Genomic DNA, 19759 nt, shown 5'->3' with positions numbered 1-19759 from the left:
ACTTGTTTCTTTACTCCTCTTTTCTGTATGAATGCAGAGTATTGATTTTCAGTTCATTATTGTGGGTTTTTGCACAATAGGGGTTAAGAGGGTAAAGGGTAAAGAGACATTTTTCTGGTTTTTATTAATCCACATTGTTCAATCTAAGAATTTCCATGTTTGGTCTGAAAAGAATAAATTTTAGTCAGAGAACCTGAAGACATCTCAAATAGTTGCTAAAGTTTAAATGCCTTAAAATCAGAGTAGATCCAGTATAAAGTGTCTTCCATCTAGAACTTGCTTTGCAAAGGATTTAATATACTCCCTTAAGGTTTTCACGGAGCTGTGCATGAGCTGCACTAGAGAATGTGTTTTATAAATTACAGGGCTTGGGTTTTGTTTGGGTTGGTTGGTTGGCTTTGCATCTAATCTTGCTTCTGTTGGTTTTAATGAAAGTAATGCCTGCTAGAGTCATTTCAATGACAGTAATATAATTCCTACCTAAATGGAAATCGATCCTTAGAAATGTTTTAAGTTAAAATCAAGGGGTACCCAAGCAATACAGAGAGGTATTCAGCATAAGGTAGATTTGTGATCCTACTTCTTCATTTTTGTACCAAGCATCAAAATCCTGTAAATTCCATTTTAGGTAGCCTTATTGTCACCAGGCAACTTAGTAAATCTGCCTTAAAAAAAGCCGTCAAATATGGAAACTCCTCCAGAATGGCCAGGTTAAAACAGGTTTGGTGGTGCTCATCTCTGGGCCAAAATTGCTATTAATAATACATTTCTTGCCATGTGAACCACAGAACTAACACTTTATAGGTAATAAAATTGTTTCTCTTCATGCACTGTTGCAGTTCTCGGCATGGGATTTGCTGTGATGGTCTCTGTCTCAGGACCGGTTTCCCAGGTCTCCATCTCTGACTTGTAACACAGTGGTTACAGCCTGGTCCCACCCAGACTATAATGCATACAGAGAGTGGACCCAGCTATCAAAACCCATTTAAGTCCCCTGTGTGTAAACAGTGACTGATGCTTGTTTTGTAAAGCTTGGGTGCATAAATGTAGTCTAATCTCTGCGGGGGCCATAGGATCCTGCAGTTCAGCTCCCAACATGCCAGAGCTGCTGCTAGTATGAGCTGCCCAGGCTTGCTATGAAACCATAGCCAAATGATGTCCATCTAATCCTCTGCAGGTGGCTGACAAATCCTTTAGCTGAGTTGTGGCTTAGCCTAACACATGAAAGTAGAGACAATCATGTCAGCCTTTAGAGATGGTGATATGAGATGCATGCCACCACTCATACTGTAAAGGCTGATGAAGCTCTGGTCAAGTGTATGTCCATCACAGAAAGAAAGGCATAACAGCAGTAGTACTAGTGTTGGCTGCTATCCTCAGAAATCCCCTGAGTGCTGTGACCCTACTAACCATTGCCTCCCTCCAACACATGAACTGGGCTGTTAATGGAAACCATTTACAAGGCAATATTGTTTTAATTGCTGTCACTGATTAATGGCCACAAACACCGAGGCAAGAGAAAACTCATCTAGTATTCTTCCAAGAAATAAATACCTTAACCATTTATTTAGACCAACAGTTTTTAAAAAAAGCCTCTTTATCTGAAAGATAATAAGAAAGGATTTATCTGAAATTTTCTGCTTGTCTGAACAGATAGCTGGTATAAAAAGATCAACACTTTCTAATACAACAGGGCAGGGCTTGCTTTCATTTTATAAAGACAAGAAAACAATCTCTGGTTTTGTAGCCAAAACAATCTTTGGTCTTGTAGAATGAAATGAAACACAGAGAGAAGAGATAATACTGGCCTTGTTGGCTGACAGGGAATGAGAACTTGGCCTGAACATCCCAGCACTGTCAGGCTGCTGTTGTTCAGAAGGTTTCTCTCTTTATTTATAACAAGCAGAGAAGCTTTTTTCTCTCAAAGTTCCTCTAAAGAACAGCAAAAAAAATAATCTGCCTTTCTTTGGCAACTAGAGCCTAAGAGCCTGGCAGCGTAAGTTCCCCTAATAACATCTATGGGAAGTAGTGAAGGTCTGTTTTGTCACCATTTTGCAGACCAGGAGATGAGAACAACCATCCTGCAAGACAAAACAGCCCTAATTAAAAAAAAAAATCTCACACAGCTCTTCTATTTGAACTAGATTGTGTTTCTCTTGGTCTCATAGCTGAGTGAGACAGGCCATAGGCAAGCATGCTGTCCTGGTTTTGCTGGAACAGAATCATAGGCCAGACACGGTCTGCATGCCATTAGCAGGAGCCAGGAGCTCAAGCTGGGAAGGACAAAAGCTATAGCAGCAGACCCAATCCAGCTAACAGGTTTATCACATACCATAAACATCATGCTCTTTATAAAGAGGGTAGATGGCTGAGGATGGGAGCATGTGTTCCTTCTCTTCCTTCTCCTCCCACTTGCCCACATTCTTAGAGGGGCTCACTCATAATTCTGGTCCCATTTATTATGACTCCTGTACATTCACTGGGCTGAGTATCACCTTGTATACATTATTTTGGTGTTAATATGAATATTTATTTTGCTGTTGCACTAAATCTGTTCTCATTTTAACCCATGGGTCTCATTTCCTTTACCTGATCCCTCTTCTCAGCTGCAGAAGAGTCATCAGGTGACAGAGCAACTGCTATAGTTTAGCCCTGGATACAAGCTAAATAGAGAAACACACTAATCACTGAAACATTTATACCTAGTCCTCTTCTCTGGTATGCCCTGACTGGCTGGAAGACCTTTCTAACTTGTAGCCCAGCCCACGTTACTGATGGATCTACCCTCTCATGTCTGAATGCGGTTTCAGAAGTCAGGCTTGCATATGCATTTTGAAAAGATAATTCTCAGAATCTTCTAGCAACTAAAAAGGGTACAATTTACAGGGAAAAAAAATGTGACATATGCTTTTGAAAGGCCTAAATATAGTGAAGCACAGTAGTTGCCAACATGTGTGTCTTGTTTTCAAACTGTAATCCAGCCAATTTCAGTTAATAAACTGAATCATACATACACATGGAAGTAATTTTACTCATGTCTTACCAGTTGTTCATGCCTTTAGAATATTTGTTATTCTAGTTACAGTGAAGTGAAAATTATTTTAGTTCAGAATCTAGTTAAAGAAAAAAAAAAAAAGTGACATTAATTTGTCTGCTAGGCATTGCAGATTAAGTAAAAATTGTTTCTTTGGACCAGTACAGGTGAAGGGTTGATATGCCGGGAAGCAGCTCTGCGGAGAAGAACCTGACTCCTCCTAGACAACGAGTTCACCATGAGCCAGCAGTGAGCTCTTGTGGCCGAGAAGGCAAACGGTATCCTGTGGTGCGTCTAAGAAGAGTATGACTGGCAAGGCAAGGGAGGTTCTTCTCCCCCTTTACTTTGCCCTAGTGAGGCCACAACTGGAGTACTGGGTCCAGTTTGGGGCTCCTCGGTTGAAGAGAAACAGAAAACTACTGGAGAGAGTTCAGTGGAGGACTGCAGAGATGATTATGGAGTATCTCTCGTGTGAGGAAAGGTTGAGAGACCTGGGGCTCCTTAGCATGGCTAAGAGAAGACACAGGGGATCAAGCAGCGCTATAGGCTGGGGACTGAGTGGCTGGAGAGCAGCCAGGAGGAAAGGGACCTGGGGGTACTGATAGACAGTAAGCTGAAGATGAGCCAGCAGTGTGCCCAGGTGGCCAAGAGAGCCAATGGCATCCTGGCCTGCATCAGGAACAGTGTGGCCAGTAGGACAAGGGAGGTTATTCTTCCCCTGTACTCAGCACTGGTCAGGCCACACCTTGAGTACTGTGTCCAGTTCTGGGCCCCTCAATTCAAGAGAGATGTTGAGGTGCTGGAACATGTCCAGACAAGGGCAACGAAGCTGGTGAGGGGCCTGGAGCACAAATCCTATGAGGAGAGGCTGAGGGAGCTGGGCCTGTTTAGCCTGGAGAAGAGGAGGCTCAGGGGTGACCTCATTGCTGTCTACAGCTACCTGAAGGGACATTGTAGCCAGGTGGGGGGTGGCCTCTTCTCCCAGGCAACCAGCAATAGAACAAGAGGACACAGTCTCAAGTTGTGCCAGTGTAGGTATAGGCTGGATGTTAGGAAGAAGTTCTTCACAGAGAGAGTGATTTGCCATTGGAATGGGCTGCCCAGGGAGGTGGTGGAGGCACTGTCCCTGTAGGTCTTCAAGAAAAGACTGGATGAGGCACTTAGTGCCATGGTCTAGTTGACTGGATAGGGCTGGGTGATAGGTTGGATTGGATGATCTTGGAGGTCTCTTCCAACCTGGTTGATTCTATGATTCTATGATTATCAATGTTTATCAATATCTGAAGGGCTGGTGTCAAGAGAATGGTGCCAGTTTCTCTTCAGTGGTGCTCAGCACCAGGAAAAGGGACAATGGACACCAGCTGTAACACAGGACATTTCACTTGAATTTCAGGGAAAAAATTCTTTACTTTGAGGGAGCACTGGAACAGGCTGCCCAGATAGGTTGTGAAGTCTCTTTCTCTGGAGGTTTTCTAAACCTGCCTGGATACAGTCCTGTGCAGCCCTCTGTAGGTGTAGCTGTGTTAGCAGAGGAATTGGACAAGATGATTTCCAGAAGTCTCTTCCAGCCCCTACCATTTTGTAATTCTGTGATTCTGTCCAGTACCAGATCTACCCTGATGTGTCCGTTGATGTGCTACATCAACATACTCTGTTAAAAACTTGGCCATGTGCAAGGTAAGCCTTTGTAGCTGCAGCTGAGTGACCAATATCACTTTGTTTTCCTTGTTTCTTCCAGTCTGTGCCAGAGTGAGCACATTTTGAGTGTTTGACAAATCAAAGTGCTGCCGCCACTTAGCGCAGCCTTGCAAACAATGTCTTTAAACACTGCTCTGCACATTGTCCAGATTACATCACTCCCATGAAAACTAAGCCAAATTAATGACTTTTTAAATTCTCATTACAAAAGAGTACAAAGAGTGTACATAGGATTTTAAAGGAGTGACTTCATACCAAAGCCAATAGCAAAGTTTACTACTTCTAGCAGTTGCAAAACAGAATGGTCTCTTTTCTAGTACACTGAAGTTTTATTATGAGCTTAACCAAAACTATGGTTGTATTAACAGAAGGAATCATAGAATCATAGAATCAACCAGGTTGGAAGAGACCTCCAAGATCATCCAGTCCAACCTATCTCCCAGCCCTATCCAGTCAACTAGACCATGGCACTAAGTGCCTCATCCAGTCTTTTCTTGAAGACCCCCAGGGACGGTGCCTCCACCACCTCCCTGGGCAGCCCATCCCAATGGCAAATCACTCTCTCTAGGAAGAACTTCTTCCTAACATCCAGCCTATACCTACCCTGGCACAACTTGATCCTGTGTCCCCTTGTTCTATTGCTGGTTGCTTGGCAGAAGAGGCCACCCCCCACCTGGCTACAATGCCCCTTCAGGTAGTTGTAGACAGTAATAAGATCACCCCTGAGTCTCCTCTTCTCCAGGCTAAACAGGCCCAGCTCCCTCAACCTCTCCTCATAGGATTTGTGCTCCAGGCCCCTCACCAGCTTTGTTGCCCTTCTCTGGACATGTTCCAGCACCTCAACATCTCTCTTGAATTGAGGGGCCCAGAACTGGACACAGTACTCAAGGTGTGGCCTGACCAGTGCTGAGTACAGGGAAAGAATAACCTCCCTTGTCCTACTGGCCACACTGTTCCTGATGCAGGCCAGGATGCCATTGGCTCTCTTGGCCACCTGGGAACACTGCTGGCTCATCTTCACCTTACTATCTATCAGTACCCCCAGGTCCCTTTCCTCCTAGCTGCTCTCCAGCCACTCAGTCCCCAGCCTATAGCGCTGCTTGGGGTTGTTGTGGCCAAAGTGCAGAACCCTGCACTTGGCCTTGTTAAATCTCATCCCATTGGCCTCTGCCCACCCATCCAGCCTGTCCAGGTCCCTCTGCAGGGCCTCTCACCAGCTTTGTTGCCCTTCTCTGGACACATTCCAGCACCTCAACATCTCTCTTGAACTGAGGGGCCCAGAACTGGACACAGTACTCAAGGTGTGGCCTGACCAGTGCTGATTACAGGGGAAGAATAACCTCCCTTGTCCTACTGGCCACACTGTTCCTGATGCAGGCCATGTGAAGAATCATTTTCACTGATCTAGTCTTCACTAAATTAATATATTTGTTCCCTATTTTTCTGTATTTTGTAATCCCCAAAATAAGTATTTAACCATACAAAAATAATTTTTAATGTTTCTGCTTGTTGTTGCTCCCCTAAATTCCACATTCCTACCAGGCAGATCAACTCTGAGATACCCTATTCCCTTTGAATGGTGCCTTGCTTCACAAATAGCCTCTCTGACATCAGTGGATGTCCTTGTTATGCCTGGAAGTAGCTATCAAACTGCAAGTTAAGCAGCCCAGTGAAATTCTGGCAGTTCTAACAGGGTGACTAGCCTGACAGTAATCCATGTTCGTGTAGTACAAGCCCAACAGAAGTGGGACAAAAGAAAAGAAAATTTGGGAAAGGCTAGGGTAAAACTAAATAGCTGTGAACATAAACATACATAAACACCTCATCATATGTTTATGATTGAGGTCCATATTATAATCTGGCCCTCAGTCATAAACAGTGCTCTTGAATGTTTTGGGACTACTGCAAATGTTTTGTGACACAGAAGATAAAGACTGGATGAGGCACTTGGTGCCATGGTCTAGTTGACTGGATAGGGCTGGGTGCTAGGTTGGACTGGATGGTCTTGGAGGTCCCTCCCAAACTGGTTGATTCTATGATTCTATGCTAACATCTATGTGTACCAGGATGTGTCATACACACAAACATTAAGTAAAGCTGCCTGCAGATGCCGTTTCAGCTTTGTTGCAGAAAATGTTGCGATAGCTTGTGTGGACAAACGGTAAATATTACGCCTTGCTTTTTTTCAGCTAGAATATCATGAGGGGCTTTCCTCTGTAGAGCTTAATCCTACTCACACCATGTCTCCACAAATTATCCTACTTGATTTGTTATTTCAAAAGAACCACCTTACAAGCATTTATCTTTCTTTGTTAAATAATACAACAAGAGCTCAGTTCACATGCAGAGCTAATCCCACAACATTTCTTTTCAGCTACTTTACTGTTTCATCATGTTTATTAAGAGGCCAAAGCCACTCTTGTAACAGTCAAGGAATGGGAGTTTGTTAAGATCCACATCTAAAACTCATAAAGTTGTCAAAACCTGTAGTGCCTGATAATACACAGCAAGATATTTTGTGATAAGTACATCTCTACAGAAACTTGCACTTTGGAAAACTGGATTTGAAGTGTTACTTTCACTTGTCTGGTTACTCTGGACAAGGATGCTAGGCACCTGAAAGACTGGCTGTGGGAATGTGTAAGGTCATGCAAAGTGTCTTAGTTCTCCATCAGAAAAATTAGTGTGCATGAGTGAAGGTCATACTGAGGGAAAAGCAGTCTTGAGTATTGGAAACAGTGAAGTATGGTTCTTGTGAATACCAGTCTCAGAAAGTCAAAACTGATTTAGGTCATTCAGCTCAGAAGTTGAAGGGAAAATAGTGGAAGTCTGAAACTCTGTCTCTTTCCTCCTTTGAGGTGAGCCCCCCCAGCTTTGGACTGCTCAGTGAAAGTAGTCTGAAGAAATTACTGTTACTGTTGCTCATAGTGTTCATGGCTATTTGGCTGCACTAGTCTTCCTTTATGCTCATCTGGCAACACTGAGTATCCATTAACCTTTAATGCTTTGATCTGGGGGATTATATCAGCAAGTAGTGGGAGGAATGCCACCATGAACTCCTGTGCTGTTCTCTTGTAGGACATTCCCAGTGGCTTTTGTTATTTGAGTTCCTCAGTATAAGGGTCAACCTAGATGTTTAGCTAGACTTTGAGAGTCAGGCAAAGGCCAAAACAAAGGAAGGCTCTTTCCTACCTGAAAATAATGAGAAATGGGCAGCTGAAAGTTGAGTATAAGGAAGATGTCATAGTAGGCCTGATAGGCCAAAAATAGGCTTATCCATGCCCTGGCATGCCTGGGTATGTTTTTCTGCTCTCCCCCTTTGTGCTGTAGGGAGAAGCAACCATGGAAAAGAGGATTCTGGCTTGTCCAGACATGCCCCCCTGCTTGGAGGGAAGCAACTGCAGGAAAAGGAAACAAAAGCCCTGGTTTCACCTAATATGGTCAAGTTTGGAAAGTGCCATTCTGACTGGCTAATCTGTGTCCAAAGCTCCATTAGTCTTGGGCTGTGAGGATAGAAAGGGATGAACAGGTAGCACAGTGTGCATCCTGAAATTGCCTGAGAACTCCACTGCCTCGAGTTTACCAGGAGCAGATTCTAGATGCCTGCACATGATCGGCCTGCAGAGCCAGCCTGCCATTGTGCCAAGACTGCACGTCGCATCGCATCCTGCCTGCCCCTCTGCAAGGACTCTACTGAATCGGGAACCACGAGGAACCAGGTGAGAGACTGCGCTACAGACCCCCAGCTTCCTGAGAAAAGAGCCTGGGAAACTCCAAAGCCTCTAACAGCTTTGAGACCGCCGACAGCAACCCCTCCACGTGCTTTGGGTACTGTCTGATACTATTTTGTGAGTAAATACTTAAAAGCCTCTTCTAATTCATCAACTGCCTTTTGCCACAAGCAGAAAAGAGCTTCCCGTGTCCTCTAGTGGATAGGCAGTGTAATCAACCACAAGAGTCTTCTCTTCCAGTATAATGTTTGCGTTACACGCTTTAAGAAATGTGTTCTATTTTTGCCTGTTCCCTGTGTGCATAAATTTCCAAACCGTGTGGTTTTTGAACCATGTGAATAAGTTTTCTGGCGAGTTTTAATGTTAATAAGCCGTTTTCATCATTATTAACAATCTTTGCCTGGATATCAAAATTAATACAGATTATCAATTGTGCATAATCCATCACAGAAGAAGAGGGAACTTTAAAGGGTGAGATGAAGAGCCTGGACTCTGCCTTATACTTGTTTTCCTGTGTGTACAGTGCATGAAGGAACTGTGTCAAGAGCCTCTGAAAGTGTGCCTGAAACACTGATAACTGAGGTGACAGGTTATACACAGACTTGTCTTGACTTTGTCCAAGGCACATGGAAAAGATTTTCAGCTTTGTACTGCATGATGTAAGTGCTGGGTTTGGGGAGTTATTTTATTACCTCTGGGCCCTTCAGACTGTGAAAATAATACAGGTGGAAGGTTGATCATTTAGGGTTTTTTTAGTACAAAAGAAGTGAGGTCTAGTGGAAGCTCTCTATGCTTCTTACCTCCAACCATGTGGGTGTTTGAGCAGACCTTGCTTCCTTGCTCAGGCAATGTTTCAAACTGACCTGGAGGATTAAACATCACTTTGTTTATGGATATTGCTATTGGAGTTTCCAGTACAGAACTGAAGGTAGCTTTGGCTTGACAAGAAAAGGAGGAAAGGATTACATTTTAGCAGTCTTGCTTTTTTTCCTCCTGAGTCCACAACTGGATAGCTGTAGGGTTTCAAAACCCTACACCTCTTCAAACTGTGTCACATTTTATGTAGAAGAAGTTAAAAAGTGAGAATGAGGAAATACCAGAAACAGGATATCTATGTGAAGCTAGTTTTACAGTGTTAATGCAGATGATATAGAGAAATGACAGGATTTGCCTTTAGTATAGATCTTGTTGGAATAATTATCACTAAAGAGAAGCTTTGAAGAACAGAGTTCTGATATGCCATGAAATATTCATTTTTGGTAAGTCATTTAAATTAGAAGTGCTGAAAAGCTAAATTGTTCCAAGACTTCTCACAGAGTCTGCTGAACAATTAGGTAGGGATCAGGAGGGAAGAGCCAGTTTTGGGTTTGCTTTCTTTTTTACCTTAAAACTTGAGATGTAGATTACTACTTATATTATTGGTTCATCCCTTGCCATTTCTCTCATGTAGTCACATGATACTGGACTAGGAAGGAAATGTTTGAAATGTGTAGCTCAGCCCCTTCTCCCTTTCAGCCACTTGTATTGTGAGATGGAGGATAGTATGAACCAGCAAAACTTCCCAAGGTTTGGGTTAACACTGTTCTGGAAGACTTATTACCTCCCAAAACATGAGTAATTTTTCTCAGTTGACTGACTTTATAGTAGTAAGATTTCAACTGAAAAAAAAAACCAACAAACTTCACACATGTACTGTGGCAATGTCGGGAAAATTCTCTTTGTACCACTGTGTTGTAACAGGCTGCCAGCCAATGTCAGTCACGTGTCAGCTTGGTAGCACAAAAAGATTGTCAGCATTTCTTCTTACTAAAATGAAACATTTTATATATATTTCAAAAGACACCTGTCATTTAAAAAAAAAATCATATATTTAGTTTTACTTTGAAAAGGAAAACAAGGTTCACACCACTTAGAGTCTGGCTTCACTTCCTCTCATTTCCTTTCTCCTTTTTCAATCCTTTTTCAGCAAAAACTCTACTATGCCAAACAATTAGGAGCAGAATTCTTTAGATAAAATGAGTTCAAGTTCATACAATAGAGAATAAAGGGCACAGTGCTACAACTCTACTTAAGGAAGTTCTATCAGTGGAGTTACTCCCACAGACTGGGAGTTTGGTGTCTGACTTACCATGTAAGCTGACCTCGCATGAACTCCAAGTTCATCACAGTTAATGCTTTGCCCATAAGACTAGAACAAGCCAAGAGAACATTCAGATAGTCATTGGAGACATTTGCTTCATGAGCAAATGGAAAACTACTGAGGCAAGGACATCTTGTGTCCTTGACCTGTGTTTTCAGTTGTACAGCAGTCTGTTACCATTTATAATTCCTAGTTGTGTGGTGGATCTTCAGCTTGCATTGGGACTGTGTTATCCTTGGTGCAAAACAAAGACCCAGGAGATTTTTTTTTTTCTGCTTGAGATGAATTTGGCATGACCCATGGACAGTGGCAGCAGCCTGGTCTCTGGCTTATTCCCTTGATAAACCTATACTAGAGCCAAAGGTGCTGGATTCCTGGCTACAGAGCACCACTACAGCATACAGTGATGAACTTTTTTGAGACCAGATCCAGGTTTAGAACACACGCCTAAGGTTTAGAGATTCTTCATTAATCCAGATATCACAACTTTGTGGCCATCCAGAAGGTTTCCACAATAGTTAATCAAACATGCACAAAGTATAAACTGAAATACTTCAAACTCGCTAAATACCCACCAGTGTCAAGGGGAATTTCCAATTAGACTGTAAAAAGATAATGAGCAAAATCTTTCAGTCTGGATGTAGTCTTTTTGCTAGAAAACAGGAAGTTTTTAATGCCCTCTTACCTTCCCTGCATACCAGTTCTTCAGAACTGGTTACTGCTTCAGATCACTGAGCAGCCCGTAACAGAATTACTTCCTTATTTCCATCTATTAGCACTCATTTGTCATCTGTTGTATCAGCTTTCTGTGGGCCTGCATTTCTATTCCTGTTCTGTACAGCATTCAGCACAACAGATTTAGGGGTTCTGGAAACAGGGATGAATAATTCCTGCACACAACTCATGTTAGCTTCTCAAGTGTGACTCTTTGAAGCGTAGATAAAACCCCAAATTAATGTACTTCACTTTCCCACTTTCATAGGGACAATAAAGTAAAAGCTCTCCCTCCAAAGTTGTCACATCACTAAGCAAGTCATCTTCTTCTAAAAAGAATGGGCATAATGGGAGTCTTCTGGAGTATAATTTCTCATGGGCAGAATAGAAACCTGGCAGCTACTTCCTGGATGTACCATTGCTCAGGAAAGAGATGTTACCCACAGCTTCATGCAAAATTCTGCCAACTCGCTTTCACAGAATACAGACTGTACATATGCATATCAAAGATCAGGATTTTTTAGCTAGCTATCCTGACTAGCCCGAAGTATTTCATGGACAGTGTAAAAGAAAATACACAAACAACTCTTTTAAAGCAAACCTGCTGCTCTAAGCCAATGCACAGTCACCTCTCTATCCTTGTAGCATAGTCATTCTAAACTCCCACTCAACTTTGCCCTGGTGAGACCTCACCTGGAATATTGCATTCAGTTTTGGGGTCCCTAGTTCAAGAGGGACAGAGATCTATTCAATAGAGTCCAACAGAAGGACGTGAAGATGATGAAGGGACTGCAGCACTGCCCTATGAGGAGAGGTTGAGGGACCTGGGGCTTTTTGGTCTGGTGAAGAGAAGACTTAGAGGGGATCTAATCAATGCTTATAAATATATGAGGGCTGGGCATCAAGAAGGAGGGGACAAACTCTTCTCAGCTGCACCCTGTAATAGGACCAGGGGTAATGGGTATAAACTACAGCACAGGAAGTTCTACCCAAACATGAGGAAGAACTTCTTTACTGTAAGGGTCTCAGAGCACTGGAACAGGCTGCCCAAAGAGGATGTGGAGTCTTCTTCTCTGAACACTTTCAACACCTGTCTGGATGCATTCCTGTGTAACCTGCGCTAGATTCTATGGTCCTGCTCTGGCAGAAGAGTTGGACTCAATGATCTATGGAGGTCCTTTCCAACCCCTAACATCCTGTGATCCTGTAAACGCAGAAGTGTGACAAAATCAGCCAACCAAACAAAACCACAAAAAAAACACAAACACAAAAGCTTCATAGATGCCATTCAGTACTAAAATTGGTACTTGCAGTTTAAGTAAATAGAGAATAATGTTTCCAAATTAATTATTAAAGTTAGAAACCCTTTATCTGATAACAGGTTTGGACCATTACATTTTCAGAATGCACCTTTTAGAGGCAATTAGGAGGCGCATCTGGTTTTATAGCAAATGAATTATTACTGTGTGCACATCTAACTTCCTTGGTGTTGTCTGGTGATATGTTCAGCAGGACATGCAGTTCTGGGCACTTGGCACCTCTCTTGCACATAGCAGTTATTGTCAACAACTTGGCATGGAATTTGCTCAGTCCCACTTTCTGGATCTGTGTTCAGGGCCCCAGGGTGCCGCATTGCTCCTGTGAGCAGACTGAGCAGACAGTTGCATCATCCTGCTTGTGCACCTGTTCTTCATGAATGTATTTACTTTGTCTCTGCCTCATCTGTGGATGCTATATTAACACTCAGACAGAAAAGGGGGATTGAGTGGTTTAACAGTCATGTGAAGAGTATTGTGCAACATGGAAGTAGAAAAGCACGATTTTTTTAATAGTTGTGACAAATTACTAAATCACAGAGCAATAGAGAAGCAAAATACCAAGTTTATTTGTCTTTATTGTAACTTTCAATTTACTAAGAAGCAGATTGTTGTTAATTAAACCACTCATATGGGTAAAATGGGAAGGACTTGTCTCTACAGCTCTCCAAGGCTGAAATCTGTTTTATTATTTATTTATTATTTATCCAGACCACTTTGTTTGTTACCTTATTGTTCTTCACAAGTAACTCTGTATAAATTTCTCTCCTCCTTCCCTTCTGATTATATGATCATAGAACTTGAATATATCAGTTTCAATAACTCATCAGATGCCACTGTCTGTAATCACAATTTCAAACACAGTCATGGGTACTTTTTTCTGAAAAGGTTGTCAGAACTCTTCTCTTCTGGATGCTCTCTTAAATCACAGTCATTGTGTGCCACCCAGAGTTGAGACAGAAGAGCCAGGGTACAGAGTGGTATTAGAGGGGAGGATGAGTCACCATGGTCCTTGCATGTCAAACATCCCCTCCCATGTTTCCCTAGAGATGAGTGACTTCAAATACAGCTGAAAAATAAAGACATCTTCCCATGACAAAACACAGGGAAGAAAATATCTTCAGTAGCTACACAGATACTATGTGTGGCAGAAAACTAATACTTAATACGGAAAAAAATCTTGCCTATACAGGCTTTATTTACCTATGACTCACTTCTAAACATATCATTTTTCATCATGCAAGGACCAAAGGGGGAGAGAGGAATAATGAATGTCAACCCAGTCCCAGTTTATTTTGCTGGCAACACAAAAAGGCTTACTTCAAAGTGCTTAATGCTATGTTTTCTGTCTTCCGTGGTGACTTCTACTGGGGCTGACATTTCATCTCCCCCTTTGCATGTGATAACACTCTCTATTTCCATGTGCCAAACAGTATTTTTAGCATATATTGCAATTCCCTAGATGGGAAGCAAAACCACAGCATTGTATCTCAAGCCACTGGTATCACTCCAGACTGTTGCCATGAGCTGGTACTTAAGTCATACTTCCTTAATTATATCAGATACACACTAGGATTGCATTCTTTGCCCTGGAAGGTTGCCCTGTCATGTGTCAAATCACACCATGGGCAAAAAATATTCACTGTTCCTTTTTTGGGCAGTTCTTGCAAAATACAACCTACGTGCATATTCCCCTTCTGTGGTGCAGGCAGACAGACATCAGAAGAGAATCTGAGCTCTGAATGGCAGCAACGTCCTGTTTGAGTCAAGGATCGACTTAGTTGCCCTTTCCTGTACAGCACCTACATCAATGTGCTGAGTTCCAGCCTTGCAGCTGATGCCTGATCTTCAGACACTGCACTGAGCCACCACTGAGCCTAGGCCCTGCTGCTGCTGCTGCTGGCCCTCCCCATTTTTTAATTAATGATTTACTAACCTCTCTTCTTTTTTCTCTGGTTTAAATGCAACCACCTCTCCATGAAACCACACACAGTGCTCCTGCAAACACCAGGGCAAGGGAGTGGTGGGGTAACAACCAGTAACTGGAGAGTGGGGAAGAGTGGATAGCCCGTTTCAACACCAGAGCTGGTTTATGCTACCTAAAAGTATCACGACATTACAGCCACTGCTGGCTATCAACAGCAAGAGCAACCTACTGAAAACCCCACCTTCTGTTTGTCTCACTTGGAAACAGGTACAGCAGAAACTCTTAGGAGCTCGAAAGCTCTGGTATCAGCCTTTATGATTCTGTGAGGAGAAATGTCACAATGAGGCCTGGGATTCATGAAGGCTGAAAAGATTCAAAAAGCATCTGGCCAAGGTATGCTCCTCCAGCCTGTCCTTACAATGGCTTAGGGGGTTTTTGGTTGGTTGGTCTGGTTTGTCTGGTTGGTTGTTTTGGGAGTGGGTTTGATTGTTTGTTTGTTTTGTTGTTGGTTTTGTTGTGGTTTTTTTTTTAATAAATGTAATGTTTTTTAAATTATTAAAAACTATTCTGATTTTAGCATAGTGACTTCTTTTTTTATCAAACATGAACTGATTCAACCTTCAGATTTGTAGGCTTAATAAAACATATCTGAGTTTTCAGTAAATAAAGTTTTAGAGAACTCATTCACAGAGCACACACTGGCCAGAAAAACAGGCTTGCTGTTTCACAAGGATGGCTGTAACAGGAGGGAAAAAGACTTGTGACCAGGTTTCAACCAATTGACAACATGAGATGTGACTTTTCTAACGGTATACTGAAGTATCTGAAGAGCAAACTCCTGCTGGCACAACTTCAAAACGTGAGCATAAATTGCTTCTCATCCACAGCTGCCTGAAACCCAAAGAAATTAGCCCAGGTTTTTCACATTGCTTCATTCTGACAGGAAGGACTAAAAGGTTTGCATGCCATGAGTGCTGTAGTGTGTGCTTTTAAATCTTGGCTATAAAATAGAGCTTAATATTGTATCATGAATATTATATGGAGCAAATTTTAGAGGAGAAATTACTCATGAAAATCTTTTAGAAGAGGTATAGCCAAAGAATATTGAAATGCTACCATCCTTCAGAAAAAAAAAAAACACAGATTAGTTAATATATTATATGATGTATGAGCAAATGCTTCACGCTTATAATCTTGTAATTGGTCTCTGTTATATTTGGGTCCAGTTGGATTCAGTGGTTTTTAAAGGATCTAAACTTTAAGATGTTTGTCTGTAACCACTGTGGCAAATTCTCTTGGTTTTACAAACAGATGGAATGTGCCTCCCCAAGAGAGGTAGGATACACAAGAAGTCATGCACATTAACTTGTACTGGCATAAGTGCTCCTACCAAGAGTAAACTGCTCACCGGAAGAAATGCAGCTGGAATTTGAAGATCATGTTAAGTAAGTTCAATTGAAATCTCCTCACAACTTTTACATCCTTCAAGTATTCTTAAAACTTAGAAAAATTAATAAAGGGGATTGGACTTGATGATCTCTGGACATCCCTTCCAACCTGTCACATTCTGTGATTCTGTCGTATGGGATACTTTTGATTTACATTTAAACATACTTGCAAATAACTATGTGTATTATGCCTCCATTTGTTATAAACGGAAACTTCTGTGGTGATAGATCTCTTACAAGGCAGGACCTCCCCAACTTTCTTGTGCCTTCCATCCTGTCTTCCAGGAAATAAAGAGAACAGAGTGTATTTCCTCTTTACAGTGATCTGGTCTCTCCTGAAGTTGTTGGCAGGACATTCTGCATGAAAAGTTCTGTTTAAAAAATCTGATTTTATTTGCTAGTCCAGCAGAACTCAGATTTTTTAACTTCAGAAGACATTTATTTGCCTCTGCAAAATGGAGCAAATGGGCTCACCTGTGGATGTGGTTGGATTTATTATGCAAGTGGCAGGGGTTTTGCCATACAAATGTTTATAGATCATTGAATATAAGTGATCTACGTTAAATTTTCTAAAGTGTGATGCCTAAAACTTTAATACACATACTCCACAAATACGGTGGATATGGACCTACGCTCTGCAATATTCACTGCAGATGAAGACAAAATAGCTTTAATCACTGGAGGAGCGTCTTCCTTGTCTAAATGGGACCATTAGGGACCTTTCACAGTGCTGACAATTTTGTCTTTCCTTTCACTGTCATCATTCTGAATAACATGCTCACTTCAAGTACATTCTCAATCTTTTTTATCTTTGCAGTGACTCTGTAAGGATAGTTCTGTGTCTTCCAAAATTGGTGCTGCTTTTGTTTCCAGGGCATGCTGTCCTTGGATTATTATTTCAGTGTGATTACTTGTCTTCTTGTTCCTCACCACTTGGAATTATATCATTGGAGAATGGTGGAGGCAGGGAGGTGATAAAGTAAGCTTTTGTACAGTTGAAAGAGCCAGAAAGCTAAAGCATCTGCAACCACTGCATAAATAAGCCATTTGACACCTTTAAAAGCTTTAACATACTCTATTTTTGGACTAAAACTAGCATCTGTGCTGACAGCTTACATGCCAAGTTTCAGTTTGATGCAAATTTGAAAAGTACTGAATAAAAACTGCTAAAAATCAGGACTTTATAAACACTACCTGATCCTAACTGACATTCAAAATAGACAGTACTTAAGCTGCAGTACTTATATAGTACACTACTTCATACCCTGGAAAGACAGAAAGTAATCTCCTTCTTTAGAAGTGCTTTACCAAGTATATGATTGGTAAGGTTATTATAAATAGAAGTACTTGGTTGAATACAAATGATATTATAAATTGGCGCCAGTGTCTTGGGAAGGAGCCTGTACTTCAGCAAATCAGAGACTTCTGTACTCAATAACAGGAAATTCTGCAGTATCAGCTGAAAATTTTGGAGACTCCAGCTGCCAGCTTAACACCTTGGAGGAAGCAGGGCCATCCTCACCCAGTTTTCTCTCTGCGCCCTGCCAGAACAGGCACCCCATTCACCCCCATCCAGGCTTTGCAGCATGGGGAAAATCTACACATGTCTTTATTGCCTCTTCTCCTGGGCAGATGCTTCACAGGAAGCCCTGCAAGAGCTTTCTTCTTCTTCTTTTTTTCCAGAGGTCAAGTGGAGTGGTGCAATGTTGAAGAACAGGATGATCCTATTTTGTCACTCAGATTGAAAAGCAAAGTGATGTCCTGCTGATGGTACCAGCACTAGCCTGCAAAGCCAGGAGCTGGAGCCAGTTTCATGGCAAAATGCTTACAGAGGTATTACCAGTAGATGGAGTTTTCAGTTTAAAAGATTGTAATAATTCATACAGGGACCTGGTACAGCTCTTTGTTTTAGTATCTCTTATTTATACATTAAAATTGTCTTGCAACTCCAGGATTCTCTACTGCCTTACTATGTGTCTCAAGGACTCCAGTGATCACAACCCTGTCAGAGGTTATAGAGGTGAAAATCTTTGGAAAATGTCAGAAATTTAAGGAGAATAAGTGAAGGGAGAGTAAAAAGCAAAACAAAAACAAACAAACAAACAAAAAAAAAAAACCCCAAACACCAACCCACCATTTCTTAAAAGCAAATTATACAGGAAGAACTCAGGTATATCAATCTGATTATCAAAACCAATACTCTGCATTTCTGCAAGGACAGAAAATGTGGTTATTAACCTCCACTTGGTGAACATTTCCTTTGAAGAAGACAGCAGCAAAACAGCATGACTTGTGCATTTATTAAGTAAATAGAGTCACCATTACAGTACTTGTGTTTCCATTCCTCCTTTTGTTCTACACACACCAACAGGAGGTTTTTGTGCTTTACGTGTCTTCAATTCTGCTAGAATTAACACTGAAGAAACGGGTTTTGAGTCACTTATATTTGTGCATCTTTTTTTTCAAAGGCCCTTGGGGAGAGTGCTAGCACAACCTGCACTGGAGCACCCTACCTGCTGTTCAGGCATCCACACTGCACAGCACAGGGATGCCCAAGGCACCCATCCAATCCAGTAAGTGCTTCTAGTGCTCCTGGAAAATTGTGACTTGTGTTCCTTTCTGCCTCCTGGCATACAGGGAGCTTCTGGTCCATGCTGACTGAGAGCGTGCCCTGGAGCTGCTATCTTCTCACAAATCTGATGTGAGATCTCAGGTGTGCTCCTCAGAGGGATGGTGAACATTTCAGTATGTAAATGCAATGGGCTTGTGCTGATGCTACAACACATGTTGAGGTTGTCTTGAGAGTTCTTCTCTTTCTTCAGTGCTTTTGGTCAGAGGCTGCCATAGCATTGCACATGGTTCTTTATGTCTTTACTCTCTCTCACAGTTATTCCAGACAAGCTGTTGAAAGGCAGTCAGTGGATCTATAGCAATGTCCAAGGAGGAGTCTGCAACTGATATCAGTGTGGGAAAGTTAAGAAACTCTCATCAAAGTGGAAGAATTTGGTTTGAAGCTGATATTGTTTGTAGGAGACATGGGAGGAAGCCCTCAAACACATTTTGAAATAACAGACATTCTCAAACAACATACTCTGAGCAGGGAAGAAGAGAAAATGAAGCAGCCCTGGAATAGGAAAAGTTGAGACTGGGAATCTAGGTGCCTGCCTGACACAGCAACCAACAGTTACACTTGGCTAGGTGCTGAGCTGGGGACTGATTGGTGCATGTGCTACAGATTTGCAGCTGAATCCATGCCCAGCTGCAGCTGCATACGAGGAACAGGATTTAAGAATTGTCCTCAGAGCTTGATCTGCTGCAGGAGCAGCTCACTAGCACTGTGGAAGATGTCTCCCTTCCACTTTAGGTTCCTGTATGCTTGAAGCAACAGGTTAAAATCAAAGCTTATTTATCTTACAGATCTACAGGAAAGGAGCAGATTTGTTGTCAAGAACAGCACCATTCAATGGGAGGGGACAGCAACTGCCCCAGCCCTCTCATTTTAGTTACTCTCATATGTCAGCCAGAGGCCTTTCCTCCTTGGGAGATTCAAGACCTCTGTAAGTTGTTCAGCTATCTCGTCTTGTTATAGAAGTTAACCATACAAAGGAAATGAGTTAGCTAACCAAGGCACAGTGCCCACCCCTTTTAGACATTATAAAGGGAATACCACATAATGAATTAAGATATTAAATTCTCAAAAGGAATCCAGCTTGTAATTCTCAGTCATCCAGATTTTAATCCTGCCCAAACT

At 42.0% G+C, this 19759-nt stretch overlaps 1 long non-coding RNA gene across 2 annotated transcripts; it reads left to right on the top strand.

Moving 5' to 3' along the window:
* The first annotated feature begins 15429 nt into the window (after positions 1 to 15429).
* LOC135176484 (uncharacterized) lies at positions 15430 to 17959 on the top strand. Of its 2 annotated transcripts, none has more exons than XR_010302676.1 (3): positions 15430 to 15516; positions 15872 to 16005; positions 17692 to 17959. It is a non-coding gene; the product is annotated as an uncharacterized LOC135176484 (long non-coding RNA). The 2 variants fall into 2 exon arrangements; XR_010302675.1 differs by lacking the exon at positions 15430 to 15516 and adding an exon at positions 15526 to 15648.
* Positions 17960 to 19759: the final 1800 nt, after the last annotated feature.

This window comes from Pogoniulus pusillus, chromosome 6 (genome assembly GCF_015220805.1).
Source record: "Pogoniulus pusillus isolate bPogPus1 chromosome 6, bPogPus1.pri, whole genome shotgun sequence".
NCBI classification, from domain to species: Eukaryota; Metazoa; Chordata; class Aves; order Piciformes; family Lybiidae; genus Pogoniulus; species Pogoniulus pusillus.
The sequence above is the reverse complement of the archived record's forward strand: the minus strand, read 5'-3'. Positions and strand labels throughout refer to the sequence as shown.